We start from the raw sequence: 6,930 nt of genomic DNA, 5'->3' as shown, positions 1-6,930 counted from the left end.
GCCCAATTGCTTTGAAGCAAAGGTACATACAGCCTTGTAAAAGTACATGCTGAACCATTTATTTTTATTTAGGCCCACAGCAACCCATTTCTGACAGGGCCAATTTATCACATGTGATTTATGATCAAAAGCTGAAGACCACGTCATGTCGTAGACTAGTGAAGGATGAAATGTTGCACAAGTTGTACAGAAACCCATGCAGATGGGACGTGTGCAGAACATTGACTTACTCACCAGTTCTCACAATCAGTCAAGACAAAGCACACACTACTTCTATATTCTCTCTATCCTTTACTTACACAGCATGACAAAACCAAACTTCTGGTTTTATTCGCTTTGTCCTACTGCCGGACAGGGAATAGTCAGGGGAGATAGGAATGCTGCTTTGTTTGCCTCTTTTCAAAGGAAACAAACCCACACACATTATCTCACACAGAGGCAACCAAACAGTGGGATGTTTGTTGGTTGATAGTGGGCTTTTCATTGTTATTCATGCTGTTTGTCCAGGGATGTCGGAGTGTCCGTAAAGGACTGGTGATGGCTAATGGCATGGTGTTGCCTGTAATCTTCCCTGTCACCAGCCCGTAGATCAGCCTCTCCATTAGAGCAGCAGCCCAGGCCCACAGCTGCCTGATGTTACCTGGGGACGGGTAATTGCTCTGCAGGAGACCGCCCTCTCTTCACACCTCATTAAGCCATTCGCCACAGTTTGAAACCCTCTACCTTCCCCTTATAATATATGCCATTTAGCCAACGCTTTAATCCAAAGTGACTTACAGTCGTGCCTGTATTTGTATGTGTGGGTGGCTCCAGGAATCAACCCACAATCCTGGCATTGCAAGCACCATGCTCTACCAACTGAGCCATACAGGATTCAGAAACGTCTGACCTCTGTGATTGCCAACAAGGGTTTTGCCACCAAGTACTAAGTCATGTTTTGAGGAGGGGTCAAATACTTATTTCCCTCATTAAAATGCAAATCAATTTATAACATTTTTGACATTCGTTTTTCTGGATTTTTTGTTGTTGTTATTCTGTCTCTCACTGTTCAAATAAACCTACCATTAAAACTATAGATTGATCATTTCTTTGTCAGTGGGCAAACGTACAAAATCAGCAGGGGATCAAATAATTTTTTTCCCTCACTGTAGATGTCCATTATGGCAGTCCCCCGTGCCAGTTGAATTTCAGTTGAATGCATTCAGTTGTACAATTGACTAGGTATTCCCCAATGTCTTCCATTTTGGAGGTTAGTCGACAATAAAGCTCAATGGAATACATACATTGCAGCCGATGGTATGTAAATGGTAAAGGACTGTCAAAGGACTATAGCTACTGTACGTGAGCTGGCAGTGTTGAAAGCTGTGGATTATTTTCCTCTCTCCCTCTCTCCCTCTCTCTCTCTCTCTGTCTCTGGCAGAGGATAAGAAGATACGCAGATTGTATAGATGTAATGCCTAGACAAGTGTATGCATAATTGAAATTGCTCATGGAAAATGCATATACCATGGATAACTAATGCATGCTTGTACCAGGGTTATATTCAATATAGGCCTGCCGAACTGAACTGTCTCGAACCCCCTCTGAACGCATGCAATTAATTTAAATTGGCTACAGGATCAGCTCATGGAAAAATGAGTACTTTGAGGGGTTTAAACCACCGTTCAATAATTAAATAATATTTCCTCTCTTCCAATAACATGCCAGTTTCTTGAGGCTGTATGTTATGGGTCATTGTGTTACGGTGAAAGATGTGGTCTGTGTGTGTGTGTGTATGCCTGTCTGTGTGTCTGTGTATATGTCGTCACAAGATGGAGGAGCAGTAAGACGTGTTTGTTTTCGTCCCATGTAAATATTGTCTTTTTTTCCTTTATTTAATTGTTTTGTATACATTTCATTATATTTCAATCTTTTTTTCCATTTTCAAATTAAATATACCTTTCTGCAACCCGCCTCACCCAATGTGGTACGGATCTGCTGTTTTTTAGACCATATAACTGGAACCTCCATCAGAAGCTAGCCAGCTAATTAGCTACTAGAGTTTTAGTCATTGTTAGCCACTGCTAGCGGTCTTTACCTTTAGCTCGGACTCCAGCCGCTTTAGCCCGGGTAGCCCGGATAATACTTGCCAGTCTGCACAGCACGATATCAGCCCTGAGCATATTGGACTGCTTTTTTTCCCACTACATCACCGGATTCCTGCCGCAAGCTCTGGACTATTACACCGGATCTTCGCAACTAGCTAGTTGCTACCGAGTGGTTATTGTGGCTAACGCCCTTGTCCAGAAGCATGCACCAGCTAGCCTCGAGCTAGGCCCATTTCCCAGCTAGCAAATGAAGTACACCAACTACAATACCTCTCTTGCCAATTGTCATGGACCCCTTGTCAACACGGAGCCCTGCCGATCCATCACGACTGGTCTGCTGACATAATTCGGCCGATGCGATCTCAACTGGCCTCTGCGTCGTGGATGTTGGTGTTGATCCATCTGCTAGCCCCGGCCTGTTAGCTTCCTGAACGCCGTGTCTCCCGCTCACCTTGCATAGTAATCGACTACCGAAGGCTCCCTGTTTCATCTTTGCTGCTCATTGGACCCTATGATCACTCGGCTACACAGCTGATGCCTGCTGGGCTGTTCATTGACACGATACTTCATTTTGTTTATCTGTCGGCCCCAGCCTCGAACTCAGACCCTGTGTGTAGCTAACTGACCCTCTCTGCCCATTCATCGCCATTTACCCATTGTTGTTGTCCTAGCTGTTTACCGGTTGTTGTCTCACCTGTTGTTGTCTGAGCTCTCCCAATCAACACCTGCGATTTCTTTATGCCTTTCTCTAACGTCAATATGCCTTGTATACTGTTGTTTAGGGCAGCTCTCATTGATTTATTTTATTTCAGAGCCCCTAGTCCTGCTCAACATGCCTCAGATAGCCCCCTTGTCCCACCCCCCAAACATGCGGAGACCGCACCTAGCTTAACTGGCGCCTCCAGAGATGAATCCTCTCTCATCGTCACTCAATGCCTAGGTTTACCCCCACTGTACTCGTACCCTACCATACCCTTGTCTGTACACTATGCACTAAACCTATTCTTCCACGCCCAGAAATTTGCTCCTTTTATTCTCTGTTCCCAAAGCACTAGACGACCAGTTCTTATAGCCTTTAGCCGTACCCTCAGCCTACTCCTCCTCTGTTCCTCTGGTGATGTAGAGGTTAACCCAGGCCATGTGTATCCCCAGGCACTCTCATTTGTTGACTTCTGCAACCGTAAAAAACGTGGGTACATGCATGATAACATCAGAAGCCTCCTCCCTAAGTTTGCTTTATTCACTGCTTTAGCACACTCCTCTGTTCTCTGTATATATCAATGATGTCGCTCTTGCTGCGGGTGATTCTTTGATCCACCTCTACGCAGACGACACCATTCTGTATACATCTGGCCCTTCTTTGGACACTGTGTTAACAAACCTCCAAACGAGCTTCAACGCCATACAACACTCCTTCCGTGGCCTCCAACTGCTCTTAAATGTTAGTAAAATGAAATGCATACTCTTCAACCGATCGCTGCCCACACCCGCCCGCTGCTCGCATCTGCCCGCCCGACAATCATCACTACTCTGGACGGTTAGACTGCAAACTCTCCTTCCAGACTCACATTAAGCATCTCCAATCCAAAATTATATCTAGAATTTGCTTCCTATTTCGCAACAAAGCCTCCTTCAATCATGCTGCCAAACATACCCTCGTAAAACTGACTATCCTACCAATCCTTGACTTTGGCGATGTCATTTACAAAATATCCTCCAACACTCTACTCAGCAAATTGGATGCAGTCTATCACAGTGCCATCCGTTCTGTCACCAAAGCCCCATATACTACCCACGACTGTGACCTGTATGCTCTCGTTGGCTGGTCCTCGCTACATATTCATCACCAAACCCACTGGCTCCAGGTCATCTATAAGTCTTTGCTAGGTAAAGCTCCACCTAATCTCAGCTCACCGGTCACCATAGCAACACCCACGCGTAGCACGCACTCCAGCAGGTATATTTCACTGGTCATCCCCAAAGCCAACACCTCCTTTGGCTGCCTTTCTTTCCAGTTCTTTCCTGCCAATGACTGGAATGAATTGCAAAAATCACTGAAGTTGGAGACTTATATCTCCCTCAATAACTTTAAGTGTCAGCTATCAGAGCAGCTTACCGATCGCTGCAGCTGTACACAGCCCATCTGTAAATAGCCCATCCAACCAACTACCTACCTCATCCCCATATTTGTTTTTGTTTTTCTGCTCTTTTGCACACCAGTATTTCAACTTGCACATCCTCATCTGCACATATATCACTCCAGTGTAAATTGCTAAATTGTAATTACTTCGCCACTATTGGCCTATTTAGTGCCTTACCGCTTTACTTAATTTGCACCCACTGTATACAGATTTTTCTATTGTGTTATTGACTGTACGTTTGTTTATCCCATGTGTAACTCTGTGTTGTTTTTGTCGCATTGCTTTGCTTTATCTTGGCCAGGTCGCAGTTGTAAATGAGAACTTGTTCTCAACTGGCCTACCTGGTTAAATAAAGGTGAAATAAAATAAATAAATACATGTGTGTCTCCATCCCTCCTGGTAACTAGAGTCAGTGAGAGGATCCATACGGCTGGGAAGGATCTCAGAGCCACAGAGCCAGTGCCTGTGATTTGTGGGACAGCTGAGAAATGATTTCCTGACGAATGAGCTTTTGCTCCACCGAAAGGCCCCATATCTGCTAATAATCGTAAAATCATAGAGCAATCAGCAATGGAGTGTGGACAGCGCCAATTCAGGTGCCTCTCTCAAGAAACTCATCAACTCTCCAGACAAGATGGTGGGGGGGAAGAGGGCGGAAGGGAGGATGAGGAGATGGAGAGGGGGAGGTGGGATATTCTGTTTCTACAGCTCAGACATTTTTCCACCAAAAAAATCCCCCAGGTACTGATAATGAAGCATAAAATTGCATAATGGGTTATTTTCTAATGCTAATGTTGGAGAGAGGCAGGAAGAAAGGATTCTCTCTCAGGGATACAGCTCGATGTGACCTGTAAGCACTCTTTAAGTAATTAAACAGATCTGCATGACAAGAACACCGCCACACACACACACACACACACCACCACACAGGAGAGTTGTTAAATGAAATATATACACGCATAGGAACCTTTATGTCCATGGTGTTTATCATAGATGAGGCATAGTAGAGGTACAACATCTCCTCTTTCTCTCTCTATCTTGTGCTCTCTCCCTTTCCTCCCCTCCCCCTCTCTCTCTCCCTTTCCCTAGCTATCTATATTTGATATTCCTCCCTTCTTTTTTTTCTTTCTTCCCCCCTCCGGTAGCATTATTCTCATTACCACTGAGTTCTGCCACTGCTGGGTATGTCCTTGTGCTGTAAGAACAGGTGACAAGATAGTAGGGTGCACAGTCCCCCACAGGTGGGTTACCAAGTGGTAGAGAAGGGAGGGTGGAATGGGGAGGAGTGGGCGAGCGCCACAGAGGGGATCCAGCAGCAGGGAGAGGGTAGGATGTTCTCCCTCTTTCCAGGCTACACTCTGATACAGCACAGAGGATGTGGGGGATGGGGAATGGAAGTTTGTCATTATTCCATACAGTACATCAGGGCTTATACTGTAAGGGTCCCACAATATAGGTTCATCTTCCCAATGTGGCCTGGTCCTATATATCACCAGGTCATTTTGCTGTGTCGGCCACACAGTGCAAGAGAGACAGGAGAGAGACCAGAAGAAATCTATCAACACAGGGGAAATACAGGAGTCAAGAGCAGAGGCTTTGCAGTAGCTGCACCATAGAGTACTGTGCCTCTGTAAAGGCACATATGAAGGAATGAGAATGCATTCATTAGCTCTGATTACTTCTTTGCTTATTTAATTAACGAGGCAAGCCAGTTAATTTACAATGACAGCCTAGGAATAGTGGGTTAACTGCCTTGTTCAGGGGCAGAACAACAGATTTTTACCTTGTCAGCTCAGGGATTCGATCTAACAACCTTTCAGTTACTGGCCCAACACTCTAACCACTAGGCTACCTGCCACTTATGCATCAACATGGGCTAAAACGATCTCTCATAGCAGGATATGAATGCCCACGCCAGGTCAGGCTGAGGTGATCTAACTGTAAAAAAAAAAAAAGGCCGTCCTGCTCCCCTCCTAACTATAAATAACCAGTTGACCGCTCAGAAAAGTGAGGGCATACCAGCCGACCGCTCAGACGAGTGAGGGCATACCAGCCGACCGCTCAGACGTGTGAGGGCATACCAGCCGACCGCTCAGACGTGTGAGGGCATACCAGCCGACCGCTCAGACGTGTGAGAGCATACCAGCCGACCGCTCAGACGAGTGAGGGCATACCAGCCGACCGCTCAGACGAGTGAGGGCATACCAGCCGACCGCTCAGACGAGTGAGGGCATACCAGCCGACCGCTCAGACGAGTGAGGGCATACCAGCCGACCGCTCAGACGAGTGAGGGCATACCAGCCGACCGCTCAGACGAGTGAGGGCATACCAGCCGACCGCTCAGACGAGTGAGGGCATACCAGCCGACCGCTCAGACGAGTGAGGGCATACCACCCGACCGCTCAGACGTGTGAGAGCATACCAGCCGACCGCTCAGACGAGTGAGGGCATACCAGCCGACCGCTCAGACGTGTGAGAGCATACCAGCCGACCGCTCAGACGAGTGAGGGCATACCAGCCGACCGCTCAGACGAGTGAGGGCATACCAGCCGACCGCTCAGACGAGTGAGGGCATACCAGCCGACCGCTCAGACGAGTGAGGGCATACCAGCCGACCGCTCAGACGAGTGAGGGCATACCAGCCGACCGCTCAGACGAGTGAGGGCATACCAGCCGACCGCTCAGACGAGTGAGGGCATACC

Source organism: Salmo salar, chromosome ssa17, assembly GCF_905237065.1.
Source record: "Salmo salar chromosome ssa17, Ssal_v3.1, whole genome shotgun sequence".
Taxonomy (NCBI): domain Eukaryota; kingdom Metazoa; phylum Chordata; class Actinopteri; order Salmoniformes; family Salmonidae; genus Salmo; species Salmo salar.
Note: the sequence above shows the minus strand (reverse complement) of the source record.